The sequence below is a fragment of the Scyliorhinus canicula genome, chromosome 1 (assembly GCF_902713615.1).
Source record: "Scyliorhinus canicula chromosome 1, sScyCan1.1, whole genome shotgun sequence".
In the NCBI taxonomy this organism is placed as follows: domain Eukaryota; kingdom Metazoa; phylum Chordata; class Chondrichthyes; order Carcharhiniformes; family Scyliorhinidae; genus Scyliorhinus; species Scyliorhinus canicula.
In genome coordinates this window covers 31704194-31723969 of record NC_052146.1, presented here as the reverse complement: position 1 = coordinate 31723969, position 19776 = coordinate 31704194, and the positions used below count along the sequence as shown (strand labels likewise).

Below are 19776 nucleotides of genomic sequence, written 5' to 3'. Positions count from 1 at the left end.
CAACTGACCTTCCACATGGGAGACCAGAAATCATAAATCCGATACTGAATTAACTATAATATGTAAATGTACACCAACTTGATCTATATCCGATTTGTGTGTGCGTGTGTTAATTTGGGGTTTGTGCGTGAGAATAAATAATCTTTACTTTAAACTCACCAAAGTTTGCTGCTGAATTATTCAATTGGAATATACATTCTGTAAGAGTCCTTCATGTTTATTAGCTTTGTTCCCATTTCTTTTATTTTCTTTTATTATTTTGGCCTGTGGGCCCATAATCGGGATTTGCCTTTAAGGAAAAGACTCAAAATTGAAACACCCTATTTGCCAGGACACTGTATGCCCAGGACTCACATTTTGGAGGAGAAGCCACACTCCTTGGCACCAAGTGGATCTTTGGAACTAGTTTTGGAAGGAGTTGGCTCTCTTGGTTAACTGGCTACCAGTGGGTTGGCCAGAGACAGTGTTCTGCCTGACGACAGTCAGTGATTGGTTTCTGTGTGATGCTTTCTGAGAGAACTTAGTAGAAGTGTTTAGATCTCTCTCTCCCTCTCTCTCCCTCTCACACTCTCACTCTCACTCTCTCTTTTTTTCTTTCTTGCTCTCGCAGAGAAAATCATCTCAGCCTAGAAGAAAAAGTACGAAAATGAAAACCTCAATTTGAGAAAGACATTAACTGGAAGTCATCCCAGTACATCAAAGTTCCTTATACTTTTATTTTTATTCGTATTTAATTTCCCTTTCAATGACTCTTTACTTTCTGTGTTGTTTGTAATAACAATATAATGATCTTTATTGTCACAAGTGAGCTTACATTGCAATGAAGTTACTGTGAAAAGCCCCTCGTCGCCACATTCCGGCGCTTTCACGGGTACATTTAGGGAGAATTCAGAATGTCCAAATGACCTAACAGCACGGCTTTCGGGACGAGTAGGAGAAACCGGAGCACGCTGAAGAAACCCGCGCAGACACGGGGAAACGTGCAGACACCACACAGACAGTGAACCAGCTGAGAATCGAACCTGGGACCCTGGCGCTGTGAAGCCACAGTGCTAACCACTATGCTACCGTGCTGCACCTCGTCTGTGTTGCATAGAGAGTCAATCAGTTAGGAAAGGGGGATTGAGAAAGGGGTACAGATCATTACATTTTCTGTCTGTTTAATTATAATACTATACATAATAAATGTTTGTACATAATAAATGTTTTAAAGTTACAAGCCTGGTTACTGTCGATTATTGGGCTCAACCAAGGACCTCCGGTAGTTTAAATAAAATCTAATTTCGCCATTAGCCCAAGGTGTCATTTAAAAAAAAATTTAGAGTACCCAATTCATATTTTTCCAATTAAGGGATAATTTTAGCATAGCCAATCCACCTACGCTGCACATCTTTTTGGGTTGTGGGGAAGAAACCCACGCAGACACGGGGAGAATGTGCAAACTCCACACAGACAGTGACCCAGAGCCGGGATCGAACCTGGGACCTCGGCACCGCATGCTCACCACTGCGCCACCGTGCTGCCCAGCCCAAGCTGTCATTGTTGGAACCAACAATTCTACGGACACGTGCTTGTAGGATTAGAAGAGCGGTTTTAATATACTTACAACAGAGCCAGCCTGTTAGCCGTTGAACTTTCGGTGAACTGGCCGGCTGACCCTGTGGCACTGATCTTTATATAGCAGCTCCCGGGGGAGGGGTCCTGGGCGGAGCCAAGGGATAAGTCCCGTACAACTCTCGAGCATTCCCAGCGCTACTCCCCCAGGAGGACAGGTGGTGCAACTGCACTTACAATAGGCACATGTATATACAAGTTATCATCCGGTGTGAATCACATTCACCACATTCACCCCCTGTGAAAAAAATCGAGTCCAGCGGGGGTGGTGGTTCACAGAGTTAGTCTGTCCGGTGGACGAATTGTTCTTTTCGATCTGCGGAGCACCGGGGTTGCAGCCTCTTGCGGTGGCTGGGTGGGTGTTGAGAGCTGGGGTACGATGGCAGACTCCAGGGTGGGTCTCGTCCAAACTTTATACACCTCTGGCTCGACTGGGGGCGCTGGGGGCGGGCTGGTTCTGGCGCGTGGAACCGGTGGGGTGAGCTTGCGGAATCGGGGGCGCGAGGAGGCGGCAGCATAGGGAACGGGGTAAGGGGTTCCTCAGTGAGGGTAGGGGGGGCTGGATCCAGCGGGTGCCAGGTCCCGAAGGGATACTGTGTCCTGGCGACCGTCCGGGAACTCCACAAATGCGTACTGGGGGTTGGAATGGAGGACGCGCACCTTTCCAACAAGGGGGTCAGTTTTGTGCCCCCGACGTGCTTCCTCAGGAGGACCGGGCCTGGTGTCCTCAGCCATGCCGGAAGTGAGACTCCCGTGGTAGTGCCCCTAGGAAAAATGAAGAGTCGCTCGTGAGGGGTTTGATTTGTAGCTGTACAGAGGAGGGATCTGATAGCATGGAGCGTGTCTGGGAGGACTTCTTGCCATTGGGAGACTTGGAGTTTTCTAGAACGGAGGGTCAGCAGGACAGTCTTCCAGACCGTCGCGTTCTCCCTCTCCACCTGCCCGTTCCCCCTGGGGTTGTAGCTGGTAGTCCTGCTCGAGGCGATGCCCTTGTCGAGCAGGTACTGATGCAGTTCGTCGCTCAGAAAGGACGAACCCCGGTCGCTGTGCACGTAGCTGGGGAAACCGAACAGGGTGAAGACACTATGCAGGGCCCTAATGACTGTGTGTGAGGTCATATCAGGGCATGGAATGGCAAAAGGGAATCGGGAGAACTCGTAGATGATGTTGAGGAAATAGATGTTCTTGTTAGTGGAGGGGAGTGGCCCTTTGAAATCGATCGCAAGGCGTTCAAAGGGCCTAGAAGCCTTGACCAGGTGGGCCCTGTCTGGTCTATAGAAGTGCGGTTTGCACTCCGCACAGATCGGGCAGTCCCTGGTGACCGCTTTTACCTCCTCGTTGGTGAAAGGCAGGTTTCGGGCTCTGATGTAATGGTCGCGCCGGGTGACCCCTGGATGGGAGAGGTCCACGTGGATTGCTTTCAGACGGCTGGGATAGGGCATCCAAGGGCTCGTTGAGCTTCCCCGGTCGATATTTGATATCGTAACTGTAGGTGGAGAGTTCGATCCTCCACCGAAGGATTTTATCATTTTTTATTTTGCCCCTTTGCGAGTTGTCAAACATAAAGGCAACCGATCGTTGGTCGGTGATGAGGGTGACCTGCGAGGTAGTGCCTCCAGTGACGAACAGCCTCCACGATCGGGGCAGCACGGTAGCATGGTGGTTAGCATAAATGCTTCACAGCTCCAGGGTTCCAGGTTCGATTCCCGGCTGGGTCACTGTCGGTACGGAGTCTGCACGTCCTCCCCGTGTGTGCGTGGGTTTCCTCCGGGTGCTCCGGTTTCCTCCCACAGTCCAAAGCTGTGCGGGTTAGGTGGATTGGCCATGCTAAATTGCCCGTAGTGTCCTAAAAAGTAAGGTTAAAGGGGGGGTTGTTGGGTTACGGGTATAGGGTGGATACGTGGGTTTGAGTAGGGTGATCATTGCTCGGCACAACATCGAGGGCCGAAGGGCCTGTTCTGTGCTGTACTGTTCTATGTTCTATGATGGCTTGTACTTCCTTCTCGACTGAGGAGTGTCGGAGTTCTGAAGCGGATAGGGTACGGGAGAAAAATGCAACGGGCCTCCCTGCCTGATTTAAAGTGGCTGCTAGAGCTACCTCTGAGGCGTCGCTCTCAACCTGAAAGGGAGTGGATTCATCCACCGCCTGCATGGCCGCTTTGGCGATGTCCTCCTTGATGCCGCTGAAGGCCTGGCGCGCCTCAGCAGACAGGGGAAATCATGTGGCCTTAAAGAGTGGGCGGGCTTTGTCCGCATATTGAGGGACCCACTGGGCGTAGTATGAGAAGAACCCCATGCACCGTTTGAGGGCCTTGGGGCAATGAGGGAGGGGGAGTTCTAAGAGGGGGTGCATGCGGTCCGAGTCTGGGCCCAGGACTCCGTTCTCCACGAAGTAGCCGAGGGTGGCCAGTCTGTTTGTGCGGAAAACGCATTTCTCCTCGTTGTAAGTGAGATTTAATTTCTGTGCCGTCTGGAGAAAACGGTGGAGGTTTGTGTCGTGGTCCTGCTGGTCATAGCCGCAGATGGTAACATTGTCCAGATACGGAAATGTGGCCCGCAGCCCGTACTGGTCTACCATTCGGTCCATTGCTCGTTGGAACACCGAAACCCAGTTGGTGACGCTGAAGGGAACCTGGAGGAAATGGAAGAGGCGGCCATCGGCCTCGAACGCCGTGTAGTGGCGGTCCTCCGGGCGGATTGGGAGCTGGTGGTATGCAGACTTCAGATCCACCGTGGAAAATAGCCGATATTGGATGATCTGATTAACCATGTCTGCAATTCTAGGGAGGGGATACGCGTCTAGGAGCGTAAAGCGATTTATGGTCTGGCTATAGTCGACGACCATGCAAAAGTTCTCCCCGGTCTTGACGACCACCACCTGAGCTCTCCAGGGACTATTACTGGCCTCTATGATCCCCTCACTGAGCAGCCGTCGGACCTCCGATCGGATAAAGACCCTATCCTGTAGGCTGTATCGCCTGCTGCGAGTAGCTACTGGCTTGCAATCTGGAGTGAGATTGGCGAAGAGAGGAGGGGGGGAGATGCGCAGCGTGGCTAGGCTGCAGATAGTGAGTGGGGACAGGGACCCGCCGAAGCTGAGGGTGAAGCTCTTGAGGTTGCACTGGAAATCCAGGCCTAATAAGAGTGGCGCGCAGAGGTCGGGCAGGATGTAAAGTTTAAATTTAGAATAACTAGTGCCTCGAATTGTGAGCGTAGCAACGGTGCGTCCTTGGATTTGGACTGAGTGGGAGCCCGAAGCGAGGGCGATAGCTTGGCTCATCGGAAAAATAGAAAGCGAACAGCATCTTACCAGCTCTGGATATATCAAGCTCTCGGTGCTCCCGGAGTCAAAAAGGCATGGCGTGCTGTACCCGTTGATCTGGACCTCCGCCATCGAACTTCGTAGGTGCTTGGGGCGGGATTGATCTAGGGTGACCGCGTTGAGTTGCGGGCCGCATGGTGAGTGCTCGAGGTAGTCGTATTCTTCAGATGAGCTTTCTGAGCATACCGATGCAGATGGGGCCCGTGGATCGCACGTGGTGAGCGGCGAGGAAGTTGGCGGTCCCCATGAGTCGCACGTGGCGGGAGGGGGCGGAGTCGGGGCATAGGCCGCAGCGTTTCAGGCCCCGCGGGCCCGCTGGTGTTGGGAGCGATTTGTTCTCTCTGCAGGGGAGTTAAAAACTGGGTGCCTTTTCGCGAGGCACACTCTGGCATAGTGGCCTTTCCTCCCGCAGCTGCTGCAGGTCGCGGATCGGGCTGGGCAGTGCTGCCGCGGGTGCTGGCTTTGGCCACAGAAATGGCAGGCAGGGGCAGCTGAGTAGCTGGCTGGAGCAGCTGAGTAGCTGGCTGGGGCCGCAGAGTAACTGGCTTTGGCAGCGCGGTAGCTGGGGGGCCGTGCGGCACAGGCCTGGGGGGACTTTTGGTCGGGGGTCCACGATGGGGTCGTGGGGTCCGCGGGAAACGACATGAGGCTGTGGAAGGAAACTTCCATAGTGGTAGCAGCCACCACAGTAGTGTCTAAGTCCTGGGCCCCCTTTTCTAGCAGTCTTTGGCGCACATAGTTAGACCTAAGGCCCGCTACGAAAACGTCCCGCACAGCAAGCTCCCTATGCTCAGCCGCAGTAACGACTTGATAATTACAGTCATTGGAAAGGTTGTTCAATTCCCTTACAAATTTGGCAAGCGTTTCTGTAGGTCGCTGACGGCGAGTCGTAAACACGTGGCGTGTATAAACCTTGTTAATGGACCTAACGTACATTTTGTCCAGTATTGCCAGTGATGCGGTGTAAGAACCGGCTAGATTCAGCTGTGTGGAGATTCTGTGGCTTACCCTCGCGTGCAGTAGGCTGAGTTTTTGTTCCTCCGTTGTTCCAGCGGTGCTGGCTTCTGCCAGGTAGGCTTTAAAACATCTCAGCCAGTGGGAAAAAAATTCCTTCGCCTCTGCATCCTGTGGGTCGAGTTCTAGGCGTCCGGGCTTGAGGGCTGCTTCCATGATTTCTTCGACTGTTTCCTAAGTATATTAAATTGTTGGAACCAACAATTCTACGGACACGTGCTTGTAGGATTAGAATAGCGGTTTTAATATACTTACAACAGAGCCAGCCTGTTAGCCGTTGAACTTTCGGTGAACTGGCCGGCTGACCCTATGGCACTGATCTTTATACAGCAGCTCCTGGGGGAGGAGTCCTGGGCGGAGCCAAGGGATAAGTCCCGTACAACTCCCGAGCATTCCCAGCGCTACTCCCCCAGGAGGACAGGTGGTGCAACTGCGCTTACAATAGGCACATGTATATACAAGTTATCATCCGGTGTGAATCACATTCACCACAGTCATGCCAACTCCAATGGTAAGAAAGGGCACACCTCTCTCCATGTAAGACTGCTGATTATAGGCTTGAGAAAACCAATGCATTTTGTTGGTGATACTGTTAAAAAACAGCAAGGATCAGACAGAGGAAGAAAGCAGAAATGCACTGGCATATTGGAAACAGAAGGGTTGGCATTGGCTTGACATTACCCAAGGTTGTAGCTAACACATCTCTGCGGTAGACGTTCACAGCCCCAGTTGTAGCTCACCATCTTGTATTTGATTGAATAAATCCATTTTACTTTGCTGGTTTTGGACAGAAATGGAAATTTGCAATGTATAAGTAGTTTCCTAGAAAGGTGGGTGGCACAGATAATGGCTATGCCTCTATTTTAGAAACTAATAATACCATAAGACAGCATAGGAGCAGAATTAGACCACTCGGCTCATCGAGTCTGCTCCGCCATTAAATCATGGCTGATAATGAACAAGTGACTGACATCAAATGGTAGGGGAGCTTAATTCAGAGCATACAAAAAAATGGATATGAGCCTGTGCTCATCCAATAAAATAAGTAAAGTCACCGTAGTCCCAGATAACCATAGGTTGCTTTTCCCTTTGAGGGGGAGAGGTGACTGGCAGTGATTTAACCTGAGGATCACCACACCTCAGGCCAAGGAGCAGGTTTGAGAATAATATTAGCCAGTATGGGAATTGAATCCACATTGTTGGCCTCACTTTGCATCACAAACCAGCTGTCCAACCAACTGAGCTCAGCCAGCCCCTCGGGAGCTATCCATGCACCCTAAACTGGGTCAGTAGCACAGGGTAAAAGAACGGGGTGTCTAAGAACAGGACATGTTGTGTTGGTGACAAAGGAGCCTGTATTCCTTTGTCTAATATCTCAGACAGGTACCAAAACCATATGACAGTGAACAGCTTCTTTGTGATCTGCACATTACTGTCAATCCTTAAACAGATAGCATGCTATGTTATAAATAGGCCCTCAACTCCCAGAGTATCCAATGAAATATTCCATTCCAGAATCAGAGCAGGGCACAGACAGGTCCCTCAAAGTCTTGAAGTCGACTCAATTACACATCCATATGGGATCATTATATTGAAACAATAAGAAACAGAATTTAAGATGAGCATCCATTTTAAGCATTATATTAATAACTGGTGCACCTTCGATTTCTCCAGAATGGGTTAATGTGTCCTGTGGATTTTCTTTCCCTCTTGTTCCTGATAAAAGTGGAAAGATTTAGATGGGATCAGTTATCAGCTAGTTATCCTTGAGGTTCCCCGAGGTACTGGCGGAATACTGATAGGGACCGGCATGCATTATTCAATGAGAAGAGCTGAATAAAATGAGCAACGTATCCACTACAAGAACACCAGCGCAGCCTGGGTATAATTAGAGAGCTGTCACTTGTCTCTGTCAGTGTTCGCTCCCTTAACATAGCAAGAAAAAAAACACATACACACTCACACACACAAAGTATTCACACTTCTACAGAGAGAGAGGTTCAAAACTAAATATAAAAATGTACAGCACAGCTACTGCCCTCCCCTCACACAGCTTAAGTTAGTTTGCTGCATGCTGATGGATCCCATAGAAAAACAAAATCAATTTAATTATCAGTGAATTGTTGCAATGGTGGGGATTTTTCAATGGGTTGAGACGCAGTTCGATTGGGGTACTAAGTGGTGGCATGTGTTTGACAGTGTCTTTTCACCTCCAGAAGCTGGGCATGGCTTCAGCCTTTAGACAGATCGGGTGAATGACTAATCCCGCTGCCGGCTGTGAGGCCCACAGAGAAATGGGGTGGAGCAATCTCAATCCAGTTCGTGGTCGGTCTGGATTTGCAACATGAGACCTGCCTATTATTTGCCACTAATTGAAATTAAATTAGCAATCCCTCTCAGAAAAGCCATTAAGATGACAGTATGAGAAATGGAAATGTCAGACTGGTACAGTATTGGATGTTGTTTTCAGGTTGGAGTTAAGGCGCGATGGTGAATCTTGCATATGGTTGTAGCTTTGAACAAAATGGTAAGGAATGTTTGAATTAAAAGCAGAGACGATCTTCACCCAGTATTAGGACACTGGTGGAAGAGTCTTGCTCTGTATCTTGCTCCTCATGCCATCTTTCATCAGCAGTACAGAGGGGGTTTTACCCTCAGTATCCAATGGATGTAAAGAATGTAAAGAGAGCTTTATTCTACGTTTAACTGTGATGCATCTGACTTGCGATTGCTGATGTACGGTGCAATGGGAAATTTTCACTGCATTCAATTATCCTGCACCTGACCTCAGAGTGCTTCACGGGCCAAACAAAAATCTAAAATAAAAAGTCTAGTGGTCTAGTGCCCACAAAACCATTACCATTTGTTGTAAAACCTCATCCCATTCACCAATGCCCTTCAGAGAAGGAGACCTGCCATCTTTATCTGGTCTGGCCCACATGTGACTCCAGACCCAGAGCAAGTGGTTGACTCTTAAATTGGCCTCTGAACAAGGGCAATTAAGAATGGGCAATAAATACTGGCCAAGCCAGCGATGCCCACATCGCATGAACTAATTTATTTAAAATGTATAGGAAGTTTTATTCCACATTTAATTGTGGTGAGAGATAAGGAAGACTTAAATTTATATGCTGGTTTTCATGAAATTAAGATTTCCAAAAGCACATGACAGACAATGAGCGACTATTGAAGTGTCGTCACTTTTGTAATGTAGGAAATGTTGCCGTTGAATTCCACATAGCAAATTCCCGCAAGGCAATTTGACTGCCAATTTGCTTTTTAGTGATGCTAATTCAGGGATAACAGAGGAGAACACCCTTGCTCTTCTTCTGAATAATTCCATGGGAGCTTTTACATTCAAAGGAGAGGGAAGACGGGCGTCTGTTTAACATCTCAACTGAGAGTGGACACCTCCAACTGTGCAGCATCCACTTTGTACTGCAATGGAATGTTGGCCTCAATTTTGTGTTTAAATCTCAGCGGAAATAAGTTTAGTGAAAGGGCGGGGGAGTGGCTCTAGGTAGTGTCGGTGCAGACTCGGCGGGCCGAATGGCCTCCTTCTGCACTGTAGGAATTCTATGGCTCTAATTGGGACTTCACAACCTTGCTATTACTAAGCCATAACCAAATACCTACCTTGAAGCTGACAAATCATCATAACAGCCCAAATGGGAAACCTGTCACCTTTACCTGTTACTCCAGTCCCACAGCAATGTCACTGAATCTTAACTGGCCTCTGGCAAGTTGCTCTCTTGCACCTACTGTTATATAATAGGTTCTTTAGATGTCTCAGTGATGAAATCTTGAGACTTGTATGTTTAAACATGAACCATTTATTGTTAATTTTAAACTATTTACAGATCCCAGATGTTGTCATACATGGAACTGTTTCACCATGCAGGCTGTCTTATGGAGTGTTCCCTCTGAGTCTATTACAATGCAGCTCTTTATATCATACTGTGGACGGTCCTATTCTCCAATCCCTCATTAGCCCTTGCTCTGCCGAACACCTTTACATTGCAATGGGCTGCAGGCACATAACACAACATCCACTTTTCCTCTCAATTGTAACTTTTCCTCCTTTGCAATTGAGAATTAAATGCAATCTTTACTTTTTATCCCCTCTCCTCCCACCTCAAGTCTCTGACTTTACAAATTTAAACAGTCTTGAGGCATGACAGGTCTTCCGCATATTAGTCTGTCACGTTTGGAGGAATGGTAATAGTACTCTGAGTTCCTGGCACTCCATTGGATTCAGTTTTTGCACTTGTTCAAGTTGTGTTTCCCTTTAATAACAACTCGTTTTTCTGCATACATTGGGGTTTCCCCCCATTTTTCCGAAGGGAATGTGCCCTCTGTTCATTCCTAGAGTGGACTGAAAAAAATTTTTTTGTGGTATACGCCATGTTCTCGCTGGACGTGCACATTGTGAACCTTCATTTCAACTTGTTTCCCAAACTCAGACAAATATTTATTTTGCTGTTTTATTCTCAAATCGTTTTGCAAGCGTATGAATCTTTTAAAGCGGCTTAATGTTTCTCAGCAGATCTGAGACATCCAATGCTTTATTCTGCATATTCTTTCTCTGTCTGCCGCTTGGAGATTTCTATGTCTTTTCCTTTCACTGCTTTCTCTTTGTTATTCAATTGCTTCTTCAGTGCTTCAGTCTGTTCCTTGTAGCTTTTGGCTGCCTCCTGGAATATAAGTCCTTTCTGCCAGCTTGTTCATCAGTTTGTTCAGAGTGACATTAAATTAATCTTGTTTCTCTTCGCAATTTTCCAATGGTAGCCAAACATTTTCCTAAGGGATTCTTGTAACGTGTGAAGGTCTTTCAACAGGTTTTCCTTTTCTTTGTGAAGCCCGATAGCTTCATCTTGCGTTTTCCCGTAATTCAATAAAATCCCAAGTTTTTGCTGCTTTGCTTCCATTCTGCTGTTTAAGACAGTCTTTATTTCTTCATGTTGCTGAGTAGTTATGCATTCCTTTTGCATTTCAACCTTGCAGGCCAAGCAAATGTTCCTTCAACTGTTTATTTTCTTGTTGAACTCTTGCCAACTCACACTGGCTGTTAGTGGATCATCTCCTTGACTCATCTCGAATCTTGTGCTTCAAATGTTCTAGAACAGATTCATTTACATTTTGCATGTTTTACTTCTTTCACATTACCTCAGATAGCTTTCCTTCATTCACAGCCATCTGTTTATTTCGCACTGCGAACTGCTGTTGCAGTTTGAGAACTGTGTCATCATTTTCAAGAAACTCTCGGTGGGATTCTCCGTTCCCTAGACTAAGTGTTGACGCCAGGGCAGGATTCGTGGAATTCCACGATAGCAAACCTGGTGCCGCACATGGACCGATTCAGTGAGCATTGAGGAGCTAGCACTGGCGCCACATGGAATACAATTGATTCCAATGAGAAATGGCACCAGCTTTGGCGGATTTGTGATTGACACTCAGGAGGCTGACAAGCTGCAGCTGCATATACACACTTCACTCCCTTCACACACTGTCCCAGCCAACAAGATGGAACTGATTGCGCTGGAGTGCGCCCATATAGCTGAGGGTCAGTTGGGGCCAGAGCGCACCTCGGGGGTGCCTTGGGGGACACACCCAAATAACCATGCAGCTGCATGGCTGCTTTTGCAGGCCACAGCAATGGTGTTCCGTGCCCGTCCATCCTGACCCATGGCACACCTCGTGGCCACCCCCTGCTACTCCCCGTAGCCCTGACAGAAGCCCGCCCCAGCCAGCGGCACTGTCAGCAAACAATGCCGATGTTGGACACTTTCCATACCCCCCTCTTGTTCCTTCTGCAGCCATGGTACCTGTTTCATGATTTTTAAAAGCACAAGTGAACCTCGCCATCTGGTATTTGGTCTATTTAAGGCAGAGAATCACAGAAACCCTGAAGAATACCAGGTCAGGGCCATTAATGATATACCAAGGATGTTTGCTGTACGTGCATTCTAGAATGCATTGATGCAGCTGTCGAGGCGACAGAGAATTGTGATTTGGCATGAAATCAGCGCCCGCCACGAATTCAGCGTCGGAACTGATTCTCCGTCCAATCACGTTTCACGATTTCAGTGTCAGATGATGAAGAATCCCGCCTTCTATTTTTGAGCCTTTTGGGTGCTTCTCAGCCTTTTCTTTATTCTGTACTATACTCTTTGGTGTGTGCAGTTCAATTGCACTGGCAGGTTGGCAACCATCTTGTGGTTGAATTGAATGTTGTCTCCCTTGCTCTGGGTTCTTCCTCCTCCCTCACTCTGCGGTATTTTGGTGCAGTCCCTCTGGGGTCCCTTGTTGCTTTGGGTGCTTTATCGGGCGTAGCCCTCTTTCTGGAATCTCTTGTTGCCCTTGGCACTTGATTGGGAGTTTCCAACTCACTGGAGTCTCTTGTTGTCCTCACTGCTTTATTGGGAGTTGTCCTCTCTCTGGGGTCTCTTGTACTTTTCTGTCAATAGTCATTTGTTTTTTTTGTGGTTAGATTGGATTTGGATTTGGGTTTATTGTCATGTGTACCGAGGTACAGTGAAAAGTATTGTTCTGTGTACAGTCCAGAAAAACTGTTCCATACATGAAAAAACATTGGACATCCGATAGATACACAATGTAAATGCATAGACACAGGCATCGCTGAGCATTCGGGAGTGTAGTACTACTCAGCGGAGAAGATACATGGAGAGATCAGTTCAGTCCAGAAGAGGGTCATTCAGGAGTTTGGTAACAGTGCGGAAGAAGCTGTATTTGAATCCGTTAGTGCGTGTTCTCAGACTTTTGTATCTCCTGCCCGATGGAAGAGGCTAGAAGCGAGAATAAACTGAGGGCGAGCAGTTGCCATACCAAGGTGTGGTGTCGCCAGATAGGATGCTTTCTATGGTGCATCTGTAAAAGTTGGTCAGAGTCAATGGGGACATGTCGAATTTCCTTAGATTCCTGAATTACAGCTTTAAATGTTGTTGCCCCGTTAGGACTGTCAAGGCAGAAGCACGGTGGTGCAGTGATTAGCATTGTTCCCTCATGGCACTGGGGTTCCAGGTTTGATCCCAGCTCTGGGTCACTGTCCGTGTGGAGTTTGCACATTCTCCCCGTGTTTGCGTGGGTTTCGCACTCACAACCCAAAGATGTGCAAGGTAGGTGGATTGGCCACGCTAAATTGCCCCTTAATTGGAAAAAATAAATTGGGTACTCTAAATTTATTTATTTTTAATTTAAAAAAAAGACTGTCAAGGCAGTAACTATTTATGTCACATCAAGCTGCTGCAGTTGTTGGTTTTCTTTGCTGTCTTGTTCCAATGCTTTTTGGATCTTTGATGGCTACCCAGAAATTGTGGCCTTTTCTTTTTTAAACTCCTTGAAATTTTAAAACATTTTTCCTCCAAACGAACACGGCTGGAACTTCTTTTCTTTTTTTAATATCCCACACTCCAGGAGGCCTGCTCGGCTCACATTCCGATCGGAGCCTTTTTTTTCAATTTGAAGGTACCACGCTTCTTTCTTAAACTCTGCAGATCTCTTTTTTTCTAACTCTGCAGGTTCTGCTTTTCAACTTTTAGCTGTGCTCTGCAGGTTTCTCACTTCTGCCTGTAATTTTTCCACTGCTCTGCTTACCTGCCTTTTTTACAGGTCTTTATTTTAACTTGCAGCTGCCTTCCAGCTTCTATATCAATATGTTGAACCATGGGGCTGCCACATATTCTATAGTGTAAGTACAGCCTCTTTTTTTTATAATTCTCGCTCACTGTTTTAGGGACAAACCAGATTTTTTAGGCTCAGTGTCACTCAAGGACTTCTTTGTTGAAACATGAACCATTTATTGTTCATCTTGAACTATTTCCAGATACCACATATTGTCCTCCATGGACATGGGTGGGACTGTGGCACAATGGTTAGCACTGTTGACTCACAGCGCCAGGGACTCAACCTTGGGTCAGTCACTGTGTGGAATTCATATATTCTTCACATGTCTGTCTGGGTGCCAAGGTTTCCTTCCACAGTCCAAAGAAGCGCAGGTTGGGTGGACTGACCACGCTAAATAGCCGCTTAGTGTCAAAAGATGTGGTTAGGTGGGGTTATGGCATTATGGAGGTATAGCAGGGCATGGGCCTAGGCAGGTTGCTCTTTCAGATGGTCGGTGCATACTCATTGGGCCGAATGACCTCCTTTTGCACTGTAGGAATTTTATGGTTCCATGGGGGATGGCTTATAGACTGTTCCCTGTGTGGCTCTATACATCATGACGTGGGTGGTACTATTCTCCAGTCCCATATTGGCCCCTGCTCTGCCAGCACATACAATGCAATGGCATGCAGGCACATAATACAAATGAACTGCTACAAAGAATCACAAGAGTGCAGCAGCAGTCACAACCACAGGACTGCCTGGGATCAACCCCATCACCACACAACCCTCTCCATAAGACCAGAAGACCATAAGATGTAGGGGCAGAATTAGGCCACTTGGCCCATCAAGTCTGCTCCGCCATTCAAACATGGCTGATATTTTCTCATCCCCATTTTCCTGCCTTCTCCCGATAACTACTGATCCCCTTATTAATCAAGAACCTATCTATAACTGTCTTAAAGACACTCAGTGAACTGGCTTCCACAGCCTTCTGCGGCAAAGAGTTCCACAGATTCACCATCCTCTGGCTGAAGAAATTCCTCCTCATCTCTGTTTCAAAGGATTGTCCCTTTAGTCCAGGATGGTGTCTTCTGGTTCTAGTTATTCCTACAAGTGGAAACATCCTCTCCACGTCCACTCTATCCAGGCCTCGCAGTATCTTGTAAGTTTCAATAAGATCCCCTCTCATCCTTCTAAACTCCAACGTGTACAGACCCAGAGTCCTCAAACGTCCTTCATATGATAAGTTCTTCATTCCAGGGATCATTCTTGTGAACCTCCTCTGGACCCTTTCCAAGGCCAGCACATCCTTCCTTAGATATGGGGCCCAAAACTGCTCACAATCCTCCAAATGGGGCTCTGACCAGAGCGTTATGCAGCCTCAGACGTACATCCCTGGTCTTGTATTCAAGCCCTCTTGACATGAATGCTAACATTGCATTTGCCTTCGTAACTGCCGACTGAACCTGCACATTAACCTTAAGAGAATCATGAGCAAGGACTCCCAGATCTCTTTGTGCTTCTGCTTTCCGAAGCATTTCCCCATTTAGAAAATAGTCTGTGCCTAAATCCCTCCTTCCAATGTGCATAACCTCACACTTTTCCACATTGTATTTCATTTGCCACTTCATTACCCACTCTCCTAGCTTGTCCAAGTCCTTCTGCAGCCCCCTTGCTTCCTCAATACTACCTGACCCTCTACAGATCTTTGTATCATCTGCAAACTTAGCTACAGTGCCTTCAGTACCTTCTTCCAGATCATTAATGTATATTGTGAAAAGTTGTGGTCCCAGTTCAGACCCCTGAGCAAACCACTAGTCACCGGCTGCCATCCTGAAAAAGACCTCTTTATCCCCACTCACTGCCTTCTGCCAGTCAGCCAATCCGCTATCCATGCCAGGATCTTACCCTGAACACCATGAGCTCTTAACTTATTTAACAGTCTCCTATGCGGCCCCTTGTCAAAGGCCTTCTGGAAATCTAACTAAATCATGTCCACTGGTTCTCCTTTGTCCAACTTCCTTGTTACCACCTCAAAGAACTCTAACAGATTTGTCAGACATGACCTCCCTTTGACAAAGCCGTGCTGACTCAGTCCTATTTTACCATGCACTTCCAAGTACTTTGTGATCTCATCTTTAATAACAGACTCTAAAATCTTACCAATGACCAAAGTCAGGCTAACCGGCCTATAATTTCCTGTCTTCTGCCTCCCTCCCTTCTTAAACAGTGGTGTTACATTCGCCACCTTCCAGTCCTCTGGGACCCTTCCTGCCTCCAGTGATTCCTGAAAGATCATCACCAATGCCTCCACAATCTCCTCAGCTATCTCTTTTAGGACCCTGGGGTGTAATCCATCTGGTCCAGGTGACTTATCCACTTTCAGACCTTTCAGTTTTCTCAGAAACATCTGGGGAACCTCCGGGGAACAAGAAATGGGTATTAAATGCCAGCCCTGCCAGTGACACCCACATCCTGAAAATCAATTCACAGGATTGCTGCTGAACAGCATACTGCAAGTTTTATTCTGTTTCTACACCAGCGCCTGTATCTGATTTGGGAATTCTTTGGAAGGACTTTGTGGTTTAATATTGGCATATTTCCCCAATGAGCAGAAATATTAGGTTTTTTAAAAAGATTTTATTTGCAGGTCCGATATGTGTGTGTTCAATTACCAAGGTTGCAGTCACTTCAGGCCACATCACTGTTTTACACTTATTGTTATTTTTTTTTCAAACAAAGGAGACGCAGAATCCTCTTGGCAACAATCGACATCTAAGAACTGAAAGCTTCCACTAAAGGGAATTGTCCCCACTGTGGGACAGAAAGGAGCCAATTGTTTTCTCAACAAAGAAACAATGATCACATACTGCAAAGTAATCTCTTGACAACATTGTCCCAAAGCTTTCTGCACTCCTGTCAGAGGAACATGAGGGATGCTTAAACTAAATGAGCACAGTAAGAAGTCTTACAACACCAGGTTAAAGTCCAACAGGTTTGTTTCAAACACTAACTTTCGGAACACTGCTCCTTCCTCAGGTGCTTAGAATGCTTCGCATTCTAAGCATTGTCTTGCATCTTTGAATATGTCTATATATATGTTTCTGGAACATACCTCTTCATTCACCTGAGGAAGGAGCAGTGCTCCGAAAGCTAGTGTTTTAAACAAACATGTTGGACTTTAACCTGGTGTTGTAAGACTTCTTACTGTGCTCACCCCAGTCCAACGCTGGCATCTCCACATCATAAACTAAATGAGACCGATTGTGTTAAGTCGTACTGCTCACACGATGCGGCGAGTTAGTGCTGACAAGTGACACTTACTTCAACTCAGTTTGGGTTGGCTTCGGACCAGAACGTCAGATTTTAAGTGGACCATTTGGGCATTTCTAAAATGCTGATTTTACGCCAGTTTTTTTCGCTTCCTTCACTGTCTCCTGAATGGGGTCACCAGTTTTCAAAACATCGATGAATTTTCATCAGCAGTAAAGCAAACATCCCAACCCAAATAATAATTCCCTTCATTATCTTTACTCTCTCATCACTTTAACGAGGTAAAATTCCTCCTCAAACCATCAGTTGCTTTGACTCTGAGCTATGTGCATACACCCCTCCTACACACTACCACTGGATTGGAAAGCTCCAAGGTCTGTCCATGATCTGCTCTGAATTAACATAATTAGAATTGTACAGAAACACCAGTAAACTAACAAATGATTTATTTTTCCTCAATTTGTCCTACTGTGACATGACTCATAGATAAACCCGGGCTCATTCATTTGCAAGCTGGCCACCATTATTTCTTTTTTTTTTAGAGTACCCAATTATTTTTTCCAATTAAGGGGCAATTTAGAGTGGCCAATCTACCTATCTTGCACATCTTTGGGTTGAGGGGGTGAAACCCACGCATACACGGGGAGAATGTGCAAACTCCACACGGACAGTGACCCAGGGCCAGGATTCAAACCCGGGTCCTCAGCGCCGTAGGCAGCAATGCTAACCACTGTGCCACCGTGATGCCCGGCCACCATTATTTCTGTTTAAGACTCAGCAAGCCAGACTAACTTTTTAGAAAGGGTGTTTCTCAAGAGTGGAGTCTCTCTCTCTCTTAGTTTGATATCATATGAGGAAAATTCAAGAGTAGCATCTTAAATACCAGACTCTTCCCTCAACAGCCAGTGTAAAACTGTAATACCAGCTGAATAGACATGGGGCTGGATTCTCCATTTGTTCTTTAAGAATGAGGGCTTGTTAGGAATGTTTCATCAGATGGGCCTGAAGTATTGAACTTGTCAAACAATTATGTTAGCTGATCATTGGGTCCTAACATGAGAATGATCTCTGTGCCTACAACATTACCTTCGGAAAAAGTCCTCACGAGTCCCAGTGAGTTAGCATTGTATCTTGCTTGAGTAACTGTCAAAGGCTTACAAATTAATTTGTTCAAACCAAAGGTGGTCAAGCAGTGTCAGAGGTGCTACAATATACTCTTGGAGTTCAGGGCAAGAGGTGTCCTCATAGCCCACTGTTTCAGCAAACAAGACACTCCGCCCTGAGAATTCCCCTTCAAAATTGCTCAGCCTTGCTATCGCTCTCCAACCTTCAAAAACGTTATCAAATCTTACCTTTTTGAAAGAGTCTTTAATCACCTCTCCTAACTCTTGCTCGGGTGTCCAATAATTCCACCCAGCTTTCAAGGCACCTTCCAATTTTTCACTGCATTAAAAGCATTATTCAAGATCATGTTGCTGATCCTGAAGAAAGTGTGTTTGTGGAGAGTTGGTGCGATTGGACTTTGCTGTGATATCCTGTGGTCAAGTAGTTTAAAAATCCTACTGGACATGTAGATTCTCATGAAAAGTGCCCACATTTGCCTAAAGTACCAGAGGCTCGCATCCCAGAATGAACAAACAATAAAACAGGGTCATAAGAATACGGTTTTTCCCTTCTACGCTGTGCCCATGGTGTCAAATAGCTGCAATGTGTTCACCCCTTTAACACAGAAGGTGGAAAAATTAGATGGCAAGAAAAGTTGGAAAGGCAATGAGGGTTGTGGGACTTGGCCGTTGGTGGTGAGAGCAGGTTTAATTGGGGCAGCTAATCAAAAAGGAAAGCTTTTTTACTTTTACAGGTTAATCCAATAAGGACGTGTAGGAGCTGTTTAAAAAAAACATGGCAACCCCCAGGGACCAGCCAACATGCGCGCCTCAGTACGGAAAATCAAATTTAGCTGTCTATTATGGAGCGAATGGAAAGGTAAGATTATGATAATTTAACAGTTATTCTGCCTTTGGAGATGTGCGATTTTTTTATGACATATTTCCTTTAAAAGCAACAAACCAGAATATGAAGAGACAGCAAATCATTTATTTATGATTGCAATCTAGTGTGTGTCTAACAAGTTAAAAACAACTGCACCCAACACTCACTCATCAGATGTAGCACAGCCAAGCTTGACAGCTCTGAGTTTTAACATATCAATAAAGGAGGTAATTTTTTTTACCCCCAAATTAAGTGGTTCTGCTTATCAAAGGCACTAAGCGGTGATATATTCTGGAGATGATTCTGTCAGAATTATATTATTTTATTTCCATTGTGATCTTGTTTTGTTTATACCTGTAAAGCTGAAACTATTTGTGAAAATTTGCAGGGAAAGAGTGGAAGAACATCTTTAATTTTTGCAGCAATGCTGCATTGCTCAGGAACGTCTCCAACAGTGAATTTGTTTGAAGCATTGTGACTGAGTTCTTGTAGAAAATGCAGCAGCCATTTTGCCCACAGCAAGGTGCTGTACAGTTTTGGTGATGGAGGAGGCTTTGGTGTTGGGTCATCTCCATATTTATTCATCACACGGTGCTGTATAAGGTATCTAATATTTATGTGAGCTACTGCAGACTTCATTTGAACATCTCAGTCAAGGGACAGTATTTCCCTTCTTAGCTCAAGTCATAGAGTGGAACCAAAAACCACATCCTTTTTTTTCATAAATTTAAGAGTACCCAATTCATTTTTTCCAATTAAGGGGCAATTTAGCGTGGCCAATCCACCTCGCCTGCACATCTTTGGGTTGTGGGGGCAAAACCCATCCAAACACGGGGAGAATGTGGAAACACCACATGGACAGTGACCCAGAGCCGGGATCGAACCTGGGACCTCGGCGCCGTGAGGCAGCAGGGGTAAGAGGGACTGAGGTTTATTGC

General features: G+C 46.3%; 1 long non-coding RNA gene across 1 annotated transcript in view; it reads right to left on the bottom strand.

Annotated features, from left to right (window-relative positions):
- Positions 1-288: 288 nt before the first annotated feature.
- The window catches only part of LOC119977266, a 29058-nt gene continuing 9570 nt past the window's right edge, over positions 289-19776 (bottom strand). Inside the window, exons 2-3 of the long non-coding RNA XR_005463145.1 lie at positions 7610-7666; positions 289-626 (exon numbers count right to left, since the gene is read on the bottom strand). This is a non-coding gene — a long non-coding RNA (uncharacterized LOC119977266). The remainder of the gene's footprint in view (positions 627-7609; positions 7667-19776) is intronic.